The 12,433-nt window shown below is 41.7% G+C and overlaps 1 protein-coding gene across 2 annotated transcripts in view; it reads right to left on the reverse strand.

Annotated features, from left to right (window-relative positions):
• Pde7b (phosphodiesterase 7B) overlaps window positions 1-12,433 on the reverse strand; it is a 334,788-nt gene that overhangs the window by 163,594 nt on the left and 158,761 nt on the right. The window lies entirely within an intron of this gene.

Here is a 12,433-nt window from a genome sequence, read left to right on the forward strand (position 1 = left end):
GATGCTAATGGATTAAGAACACAGATCTTCCCTGTAGGTTTCTTCAAGATTATTTTTTTTAAAGCCAAGAATATACATTTCTACCACATCTTCTATACTGTCCCACATATTTCCTGGAATCAGAGAAGTTACAGAATGTTGGGTTATTGAATATGAGTGAATGAGATGCGTTAAGGCCAAGCAACCATCATTTCCAATTTTCATCCTTAAATGGGACCTACTTCATTTGAAGGTCTATGTGTTGAAAATGTTTTCTTAATTTAAAATATTTCCCCAATATGGGATTATGTTCCTCCCGGAGCAGAAGTGCAAGAATACCACAAGAAAGGTTGTTCTCAGGTTATTTCTGGCTCACACAGAGACAGGAAGTACAGGAAATCTTGCGAGAAAGCTTGGCTCAGGAGACTTTTGGCTCAAGAGCAGCCCCTGAGACCAGTGGGAGCTGATGAGGTGCTTGCTCTTACAGACTAAAAGCTCACAGCCACAGTGTTTCTCTGAAAGGTGGCTTTGTCACATTTTGTAACTAACCTCAGGCTAAGATGTCTCTGGTCTTTCAAATAGTTACCTTAGGAGAGTGTGCCTATGAAGTTGTGATTTCCTTCACTCAGTGAACATCACTTACCTTGAGATACAATGGAAGCCGAAAGTCTGAGCCACCCAGCTTGGGGAAACACATGAGGTGTTCTCTACTCATGAGACTTGTGAAGCAAAGCCTCATCTATTGGAGAATTCTCACCAATGTTGCTATCAGAAATTAATGTGCTACGTATGGACAGGAGGTTTCAACATAGACTAGTTCTGAACCCATCTTCCATTCAAGTAAAAGAAAAACAGGATTCTGTGTGTGTGAATGAAGTGTGATATGAACGCTCCAAATCCATCCAGCCTGTCCCAGCACTGGGGAGACAGGCTCAGTGGGTAAAGTCCTTATAGGGGAAGCATGAGGCTGCATGGCTCTCCACTGCCCATGGCAAAGCTGGTTGTGGAAGCCTACATCTGTAATCTGAGCTTGAGCAGAGGTAGGCAGGCCTTGAGGCAACCAATAAGGTGAGCTCAGGCTCAATTTTAAAAAAAACAAGGCAGAAAAGGGATAGAGGAAGACACCCGATATGGACCTCTGTCCGCCACACACAGAGACACTTACACATCTACACACATATGCATACACACACACACACACATCTATGCACATGTATGCATTCATCTACACATATGCACTTACACATCTACACACACATGTACACATCTACACACATGCACTTACACACCTAAATACATGCATGCACACATCTACATATATGCCCTTACACATCTATACACATGCATACACACATCTATATACTGCATACTCACATATATACACATGCATATACACATCTACACACATGCACACACACATATACACATATGCACTTACACATCTATATACACACATGTATACATCTATACACATGCACACATCTACACACATGCATGCACATATATATACACATATGCACTTATACATCTACATAATGCATGCACACATTTACACACACACGTACACACATCTACAAATATGCACATGCACTTACACATCTACACACATGGACTTACACATCTACACACATGTGTGCACACATATACACATACAGGCAAAGAAAAAAACACAGAAGGAAGGAGGAAGGAAGAATCGAGAAAGAGCTTATTCCAAAGGGAATTGGATTTGATCTTAAAAACTGCTCTATGGTTGCAGCTTATGTAAAGAAAAGAAATTGATAACTCCAATAGTAAAATTTATTGATTTGATCCTTGAATTAAATTGAAGAACTAACTGTTCATGTTCTAAGGGTTGTGAGAGTATTGTGTAGACTGCATGTTTTATTATATTATTTATTATATTATATCATATCATATATAATTTAAAATGGAACCCAACCATTTAAACACATCTAACATTCTAGCGAGCATCTTCTTACTGTGCAAACTTAGGAGCATATTTGTTGCCATTCCCTTTTCTATGGAGTCTATTAGCAGATTCGTCATTTTAGTGACGAACTCACCGAGATTTTTCTGGAAGAAATTTACCCTCCGTAGCCATCATTCATTATCTTCTATGAGTGAGGGTTCTGTTGTATTTCACACCTTCTCCTTCATCAATTCAGCTCAAATATAAATGTGTATGCTTCCTCTGCCCCTGCGCCCAACCTTTTGTCTGCTCTGGTTTCACAATCACAATTCAGATGCAGTCCAGAATGAGCAAGGAGGGAAACACAGGTCTTTTAACTTTGTTTAATACAGCCCGAGTAGAAGAAGCTCAAACAATTTACAGTGTCCTTCAAGAGAAATAGAAATGTAATAACTCTGGCCTTAGCTAATCTCAAGGAACTATGCCAGTATGTAAGGGAATGAGTTGGGCTACCAACCAACCATACAAGGCAGCATGGATTTCTACTGTCACATGGACAGAGGAGAGCGGGTGGGGTGAGAGGACAGACAGGAAGTAGAAGGGGCTCAGCTGACAGATTTGGAGTTCGATTTCATAACAGGTGCCCAAGTTCTACTCATGTCTTCTTCACTCTGCAGTCAGGTGAAGCTATGCTGCCCCTGGGTCCCTGGGTCCTTTCTCAGGAACTGGGAGCTGCTGGGCTCTGCTGCTAAGATCCCGGTAGAGGGGACTAGCAGGGTTCTGGCAGATGGCAGCCCTCTCTTGCCTTTTAGATATCTTAGGTAATGCTGAGTTTACTGTCTGTGAAACATTTTCAACAGCAAATGAGCCTTCAGTAGAGCAAGGGTGGAAGTCAAAGCAGCAGGAAGACTTGCTTTTCTTCCCTGAGTCTTCCCCGCTGCTGCTGCTGCTGCTGCAGGGGCTCTGTTCCAGCCAGGAACAGTGCTCAAGCCTGAGACCCAGGAATACCATGACTGGAGCCTTTTCAGGATTTTTGATTCTGAAAATCCATAATACTTGTCATAATTTTATATTTAAGTCTCTATGGAAAAAAAAAGACCAAACCAAGGAGTACAACAATGGAGGCTGTGAAGAGCCTCCAGGGCTCCTTATCTAAGGGTCACAGAAACTGCGTTTCAGAGTGTGCTCACCATTAAGTTTGACCTCAGATTTAATGTCTTATCTGCGAGTGGGTGAAAGAGCAGTAAACACCTTAGCCATCACAGAGCGAGCTTTTAAGAATTTAAATAGCTTAAAATGGAAATGTGCTGTAAAATTTAATATTGTTATTTTAAAAATTTAAGACGTTGTCCTTGGCTGGGTGTGGGTTCACATCTGTACTCTTGGCATTTGGGAAGCTGAGGCAGGACAATGACACTTTGAGGTCAGTGAGACCCTCTGTTAAGACAACAACAAAAATAACAAAGAAATAAAGCTGACAATTTAAGTTCAAATTTTGACTATATTTTTAAGTGGTTATTAAAAAGCTAAAAAGCCCAACCCATTTATCCTTAAAATTCGTCCCTTTGCAAGTTCATCCTTTTCATAAGAATACAGAAGTCTAAAACATTTAAAGACAGAGCAATGGACAGATATTATTGGGGCATGGCTCATAGGGAAAAAAAGTAAGGGATTGAAGAAATATGGAAACCTGCATCAAGTGAAAAATGACCGCTGTGCTCCTTGGTGAGGCAAGGACAGTGTGTACGGACAGAAGTGGGTCAATAGGCCAAATGTTCTTCCTAAGGGCAACACTCATGAATTATGTTTGGACTTCTAGCCTGTGTGATCTTTGTGTGTTATTTACTGCCATGTCTCCTGTGTAGAACCTCTCCACGGGGAACTGCTTTTCATCTACAGTGACTAACAGGTGTATTTGATGGCCACAATTGTGCTGCTTTGTGTCCTATGCCCTTACCGAGTATGTGTCTTCAGGATGCCCACTGTCCCATTTCCCCAGACAAACTTCTGAAAACCCCAGGCTATATTTGTCTGGGGTCTTTATTCTTTAAACAGTGTTAGAATCTCAATTACTCTTAATGGCTTTACTTTTAATCTGTATTTTTAACAGAAGCAAACTGTGCACAACCAAGTATAGTGTTTTAAACGTTTGAAATAGGTTTCTGCCTTCTTGTCTTTGTGTGTATATGATACACGTCTCCTGAGTGCTGTGGAGAATTAGGTTGGGTTTAGAAAATCCCAAGAAGAATGGAGGGGAATATTATCCTCAAAGAACTTCTGGAAAATGGCAAGGCAAAAGGTTTTCCTTTTTAAATGATAAAAACAAACAAGGCCACTAGTAATGTGTGGAAACATTTTTGGTACAAGCAATACAACAAAAGAAAAAGGAAAAAAAAATTAAGGACAAAGATTTCTAACGGGACCCATCTCTGCCCTTGATGTTCATTTGTGTATGTAGAGTTCAAAGTCAGCTTGGGAGAAGGAAGTTTCATCTAGTTCATGTGTGGGGAGTGCAGTCCTCCTGCTTCCCAGGATTCCTTCATTTCTCTTCTTGCTTTTATCTATTAGCTCTCTTAGTTATGATCAACAAGTGATTTCTATACTAAAAGGGGGTCTCTGGTAGATTCTGGAACAATGCTTCTCAAATGTTCATATGTGTATGGATAGCCAAAGAACTCTTTAACATGCAAATTCTTTGTGTTCAAACATGTGTATGAGTTTTCAAGTCATGCTGACGACTCTTAAGGGAAGCAAGCAACTGGAAACCGTGAGCACAAGAACTAGGGCTGAATCCAGAGTCGCTCATGGTATCAAACTACAGCTTGGCTTCTCAATTTTGTTTCACTCTTTGGTGGTGATGGTTGCTGTTACGGCAGAGCTTTAAGGAAAAGGTTGGCTGTTGAGTATAAACCACTGCATCCACGATGGTCTTCAACTTTATAACCAAACACTGTTTTCAGTCTTTTTTCTTTTAATGTCTGTTCTCATCAAATGTACAGCAAAACTTAGGTCGGTTTTCCAATTCCTCTTTCGCTTAAGCATATTATTATTATTATTATTACTATTATTGTTTTTTTGAGACAGGGTTTCTCTGCGTAACCCTGGCTGTCCTGGAACTCACTCTGTAGACCAGGCTGGCCTCGAACTCAGAAATTTGCCTGCCTCTGCCTCCCAAGTGCTGGGATTAAAGGTGCGCGCCACCACTGCCCGGCTCGCTTAAGCATTTTCTTCCACTCCTTCACACTTCTTAGCATGGTTAGAGAGCCCATCTTGCTTTTGCCATGGTTAGAATATAGCAAGGTTCTGAGCCTTTGAACTCCATCATTCATCATACAAGACCAGTCCTTTCATGTGAGTTACTAAAGATTTACACCAAGTGGTCTTTGGGTAAAGCCTTATAATCTTTCCCACTGTAATATCCCGAGCATGAATGGGTGGTGACCAGATGATTCCACAAAGAAATAAAGATGGAAAGAGAAATAGAGAGGGAAAAACAGGCATTCATGGTGCCAGAGCCAGTGGCCAACGGTGCTGCTGACTCAAGAGAAATGTTCTGACTGCTGCTTCTCATTCCGCCTTGGGGAAACACGACACAAGGCACAAAAAGATAAGTAAAATAAACTCGACTGCAGGCTGCACTTTTTAGCAGGTATGGGCTGGAATTCCTGCAGCCCCAGCTGTAGTATTTCTGAGCATGCAGTGCCGGGAGCCAGAGGCATGTGAAATCAGCTGGAAGACAAGCATAATCAAGAGCAGGAGGCTAGAATACTGCCACATTTATATGATTAAAAATTTGTATAGTTAACTAAACAAGAACGCTTAGGATAAATGAAAGCATCTGTCAGAAATCGCAAACACAGCTTTGCTGTATTATTTTCCATTGTCTTTCTTTTTTTCTTTTTCTCCCTAAGCCTGAGTGTTTTGCTCTGCTAACAAACACCTATATTTCCTGTCACCCAAGAAGAGAGACTACAAACAAGGAAGAGAAAGCTGGGAGATATTAGATTCCCAGTAAATGCACATCATGTTTGTTATTTTACATGGTTCTGGTTGTTGTTGTCAGCTGAAAACAGAAGGTGAAAATAAGGGGGTGAGCAGACAGCCCCAAGCAGTCCAGTGTGTGATATAAAGAGACGGGATCTTACCAGGTCTTTTGTTTGTCTAGCACATAGTAGTGCTACAAAAGTAACACCACCACACTCACAGAGAGAGTCCCGCACTCTATGGCAAAAGATTTTCTCTTTCTTGCTAATTCCCTACCCCACCTTTCCTTTCAAACTCTAGTGGTATTTCATTCTTCGATGTAAATTGACTGGGATCTTTTGGTCTCTATTATATGATGCTAACTGATCCTGGTCTAGTTTGTTATTTCGGCTTGTAGATCTAAGTGCTCTTTGTCCTGTTATCCTTCCAACATCCTTTCTACATCCTCTAAGGCTTCCTAGTCTTAGTTTTCTGACCTTTGAATTTGCCATTAGCATGATCTCTGATGTGTATATGCTCCTAGGCCTGTTGTCTTTATGTTTCATGTCTCAACGAGAGTAGGGCTCAACTTCAGCACCGCAAGTCTAACCTTTCATTCAATTTCATTTACTTTTTTATTTATTTTGAGACAGGGTGTTGCTACGTTGTCCTGAGGACCTTCGTACTTGTGCCTCAGTCTGAGAAAGAGTTGGGGTTTCAGATGTGATTGTAACCCGTGATGGTAAGCCTTTCTGGCAATGCCTTATCTGTCCCACCTTTCCCACTCTCAAACTCTGAGGAGGCAATTGATTGAACTACGGCTGCACTGTGCTGTTTGACTCTTAGCCAGAGTCTCTTAGCTGTTGAAAGGTTTCCGTTGAGTCTTGTTTACCTTTCCTAGTGGATGTATTGCACATTGGGTACACCTTATAATCATGCATTTTCAAATTGTGATATAAACACGTGTGATGGCAGCTATTCATATTGTTTTGATATGAAGAGAATCATTCCTTACAAAACCATTCAAATCCCTTTATGGGATATTTAATGATTTCAAAAATAGCCTCCTATTCACCTGGTCTTACAGACTCACTCAAACTTTCATCAAATACATGAAATTTCTATGGAAACTGTATTGTTGTCTAAGTATGCCAGAGGCATTCTGATATGAAAGACAGAAAGATGGACTCTCAGGATGTCTACATTCTAATTTCCAGACCCATTGATATGTTCATTGTATGCTAGAGGGGAGGTCAAGGCAGAAGCCTGCATTGTAACAGAGTCCTGGGCCACCCTGAACTCTGGACAGGCCCTGTATAGTGATGGGAACTTTCTATGCCAACAACTATTGTGGAAAGAATCAGAGAGATGTACTGTGAGAAATATTCCCCAGTCAGTATATGCTTGCCAGTAGAAAGTGCCCATGGCCAAGGTTGCAGGCTGCCTCTAAAAGATGGAAAAGACCAGAAAATGGAGTCACTATCAGAGTCCCCCCTCAATGGTGCTCAGACGTGTAGAGAACTTGGGTTTTAGACCTCAGATCACTACAGCAAAGAGAAAATAAATCTGAGGAATGTTAAGCCAATTAGTTGTGATTTGTTACAATGGCAATAAAAGATTAATCTGTTATTACTCCCACTGTGTTCATTGTTAGGAAAGACTTGGCCATGTGTCCCATCCAGAGAAAACTGTATTTTTCTTATGAAATCTCAGAATTAACTCCTGTCTCTTTAAACCGAGAGGGACATCTGATTAATTTCATCTAACCGTAAACATAACTTCATTTGCCTTTGGGGCCCTGTCCTGACTTTCACATTAGTTCAGAGGATCTGTTGATTGGTTTATAACTATGCAGCATGAGATTTTTACCTCAGTCAGTTCCTCGACATGCGTGATTATTGCATCTGCCTCATGCTACAGTGTTCAGCACACAGAGACAGTGTGCCTGACTTTCTCTTTCTTGTGTAGTCTAGGGTGGACTTACATAGTCAAGGATGACTCTGAACTTCTGGTTTTCCTGCCATGTATCCTGAGTGCCAAGAGTAAAGGTTAGGCCATCAGGTCTGAACTTTGTGGTATGGGGGATTAAATAAAGGGACTTTCTGCATGGTAGGATGCATTGTACTAATGAACTTACATCCCAGCCCTAGTTCCTAAACTTTTTTTTTTAATGAATTTAGCAGAGAGGAGGAACTACAGCACCACCATGCAAGTATACAAGTGTGTCATAATTAGTATACAAGTGTGTCATAATTAGTATACAAATGTGTCATAATTAGTTTTTTTGGTAATGATGATTATAACCAGCTCTTTCATTATAATTTTATCCTAAACTTCACAACTAAAACTTTTTTTGAAAATTTTGAAATTAAAAAATGAATATATAGCCAGGCAATGGTGGTGCATGCCTTTAATCCCAGCATTTGGGAGGCAGAGACAGATGGATTTCTGAGTTTGAGGCCAGCCTGGTCTACAAAGTGAGTTCCAGGACAGCCAGGGCTACACAGAGAAACCCTGTCTTGAAAAAAACAAAAACAACAAACAAACAAACAAACAAACAAAAGATTATATGTATAGGAATGCAGATTTGTACAATTGTATGTGTAGTTTTTTATTTAGTAGAGGTTTTAAAGCTGAACTCCAGTGATTTTAAAGCCTGGAGATCATTCTTGTTGCGTTTGTTAAGTGAGTTGATACTGTGTTCCTAACAAACTAATAGCTTAGGAGGAGTTCTCATTCAAACAGAGCAAAGAAAAAGGAGTCACCGGATGCCCCAGTTTTAAGGGAATTTAGAAATACAGAATTATTTCCATGCGATCATGCAATGGGCAGTCTTGGGTTGTTGCACCCAAATACTATAGGCTGGAGGGCTTAAAGAGCAGAAATTGATATTTCCCATTTTAGCAGCTGCAGAGTTCAACATCAATTGCCAGAAGGACCCGGCTCAGGCTAGGTGGCACTCTGGCTTTCACACCTTTCTTATGTGTCCTTATGCGACCGAGAAAGAAAGACAGCAAGCATTATGATCCCTTGAAGAAGCCATCTCATTATGCAGGGAGATCAGGTAGTCATCTAATTTTTTAAGATGTCTGAGTGAACCGCGTGCAATATGTTTCTCTCTGGTTACATTGAGGAGGAAAACTGTCTTTCTTTCTCTTTTTATTATTGTCTTTCTGATTTTGAGACAGAGTCTTGCAATGCATCACTTTCTCTCAGAGTCTTCCTGTCTTAACTTCCCACGGACACCTTAGCACTTGCTTCTGTTTCTTGGAGCAGGGTTTTGGCCCCATCTTGCTTGGAACTTGCTACTTAGCCAAGACTGGAGGTCTTGTATCTGATCTTCTCACCTCCACCCTCCAGGCACTGGAATTACAGGCACGAGCCACCTTGTCTTGTTTACTTCAGTACTTTCCTTTTAAAGTTACGTGTGTGTGTGTGTGTGTGTGTGTGTGTCTGTGAGCTGGCATGGAGGTCAGAGAACAACTTGCTGGAGTTGGTTCTCTCCTTCATTCTCATGGGACTTGGGCATCAAACTGATGTTGTCAGGCTCAGTGGCAAGTGCCTTTGACCACTGAGTCATCTCCAGCACGTGCTTGTTGAAGGTAATGGCCAAGGTGACCTTATTCTCGTGACAGTGCCTGTGACACCTATCCTGTCCCTGATTGCCCTGGCTGGGTCCTGGAACTATGAGATTGCTGACAGGTAAGCAATCTGCAGCACAGCTCTGGTCTCTCTGACCATCATTCTTCGGTCGGAAGAATCAGGGAATGATGATATGGAACTGGTGAGCTGAGCTTACAGATCTGTGGAGATCCTGAACAGATAATCTTCTTCTTGGAGCCAGTGACTAAAGCTGCAAACCATTTCCCAGTACCAGCTGTGTCTGTTTGCTAACCAGCTTGGCCAGGAATGGGAGGAAAAGAGCCCTAAGTGTTTCCAAGTGTTAAGGAAATGCCTTGGCTCATTCTTTGCATGGACCACAGTCCATGGCCACTCAGATCTGGCTGCCAGCTGATGTTGGTCCTGTGGAAGGGTGTTCATAAAAGCAGTCGGGGAACAGTGGGTCAGGTATCTGCTTCCCGACTGTTAGTCATTGGCTTTACTTTTTACATGGTGTGGCTAGTCACTTATCTCTATACATGAACTTGTCAAATATAATCCTATAATTCCCCATCACTTCTGTCCAGCACCTTCTTTAACAAAAGTGTTCCAGAATATTCAAGAACATTTGATCTTTATGTTCTTACATTTCAGGAGAGCAGGTATTTGAGCCCCTGAGATCAGCCATGCAGCAGCCCCCAAAGTGGTCTAGATTACAATGTACTCTGAATTAGTGCTGTTGTGTTTGTGGTAGAAGTACGGAGAGAGTTCTGTGTGGGACAGCCACAGCATTTTTGAGAAACCTCAGAAGGGATACTTGGTGTTGCAAAATCAAGTACTCCCTTTGACCTCAGCCATAGTTTGGTTTTCTTGAAATTATTGAAGGGTTAGAACTTTCCCCCATTAACATGGTCGGTAAAGTCACGTTTTCCCCGAAGAGTTCAAACGTGCGAAATAAGATCTTGCTTACAGAATCAGCTCGAGGCTTCCCTTGGATTCTAGTATGTTGCTGCATTTTTCTTCTTTCTAACCTGCTGGTCAAATGCCCCACTTTTGTGTACCTTTCCCAGTTGGTGTTTCTTGGGGTGTTTTCTATACATCCTTTGAAGACCATTTCCAGCAAGAAAACCACGCATAATGCAGTGGATAAGCTCTGTTCTTAGGGTAATTAAGAGTATTAAATGAAGGTGCACATGGAAAGGGTATGGAAAGGGTATAAAACCAAGCACAGAGCAGGCCTTCAGTCATTTCCATGCTATCATCTCTCCCAGAGCAGCACTCTCTGCTCTCTAAGCTAGCACCATTGCTTCAGGCTCTGCACCAGCAGGAGTGAGAGTCACGAGGCCAGGGGAGAAAGTAGGGGAGGCAAATGCAAAGGGAAACAGATGAAGGATATGGATTTGCTGTGGAATAAAAAGAAGATAAAGATAAAAGAGGAAAGAGATAAAAGAAGAGCCGGGCTGGGAATGTAGTTCAGTGACAGAGCCCTTGCCTAACATTCATGAGGCCCTGGGTTTGATTCCCCAGTACCACCTAAGCCAGGATGGTGGTGCACACCCATACTCCTAAAATTTGTCATGTAGAGGCAGAAGGATAAGGAACTGAATGTCATTCTTGGCTACATAATGAGCCCAAGATAATCCTGGTTTCTGAAGGAAAAAAAAAGTGCAAAACTTCACTAGTCATAACCGCCTCCTTCGTGGTGTGTGTGTGTGTGAGTGCATGTGATTCATGCGTGTATTGTCATGTGAAAGTCAGAAGGCAACACTAGGTATTAGACACTTCCAAGCTTTTGATTTTTGAGACAGTCCTTCATTGGCCTGGAACTCTCTACCTAGGCTAAGCTAGTTGACCAGACAGTTCCCGGGATTTGCCTGCCTGTCCTGATCAGCTCTGGGATTACAGGTGAGTACAACCATTTCCACTTTTAAAAACAGCTTCTGGGGTGAAGCTCAGGGCTGCTGCTTTCCAGGGAAGACGATTCACTCACTGACTCCCCTCAGTTCCACTGTCTGACTGGCCGCTAACTTAAAGATTCTCCGAGACCTTGATAGCTTCAGGCCCTCGTCCTCATGATTGGTCAACTGCCAACTCTTTGCCTCATGGTCTAACTTTTAACATGTGTTTCCGATCATAAGGGTCTTTCCCCAGATCCAGTTCTATAAACTACGAGCTAAAATGTTATTTTTTAATTTTTTGCTGGATTCTAAAAATCCATGGACACTGAAAGCAGAGCTAACTTCTCCCTGGATCTATTAGAGTGCAATTATTCCAAAAGGACAGTTGTTTAAAAATGTACAATTTTCCAGCTCTCCACAAAGTATGCATCACTAAATTATCTAGGGCTGTTATGAGGAGGCGTGGTCTGCTCTCAGCCAGCCCTTAAAGCTCCTCCTGAAGCACTCTGGGAAAGTCTCGTTTTCAGGCCCGAAAACATCATTGAGGGCATTAAAGTAACAATTTCATAAATGAGTTTTTTTGTAACCTGAACAAAAAAGTAAAACAATTTTTAAAAATTGTTTCTCTCTCCCTTTTCCTTCCCTTCCTCTTCTTCCTCCTCCTCCTCGTTGTCTTCTTCTTCTTCCTTCTTTTCTTCTTCTTCCTCCTCCTTTTTTTGCTTTGGGATAGTTTCTATAATAAGAGAACTCAGAAGTCTCTTATAATGGTGTTGGCTGATTTGGATACTAAAAAAGGTTGGAGAAACTTATAGTATTGAAAGAGAACAAGAGAGCCTTTCCTCCCTCCTGTCAGAGAGCAGGGTGGAGAAGGAAGTGTGCTGCTCAGAAACAGAGGACAGCTACATTGTGGCATAGTAGATACTCTGAACTATCTATCTTCAACTGCTCTATTCAAGAGTGGGGACAAACATTGCTAAGCTGTGTGTGTGTGGTTGACTGGTGACATATTTGGGATCACAGTTACACCAAAGACTTAAAGTGGATGGTCTTAAGCCACTGACTTCTCGTTAGGGTTCTTCTCAGC

The sequence above is a fragment of the Mus caroli genome, unplaced genomic scaffold, assembly GCF_978045245.1.
Source record: "Mus caroli unplaced genomic scaffold, Mus_caroli_1 scaffold_9, whole genome shotgun sequence".
Taxonomy (NCBI): Eukaryota; Metazoa; Chordata; class Mammalia; order Rodentia; family Muridae; genus Mus; species Mus caroli.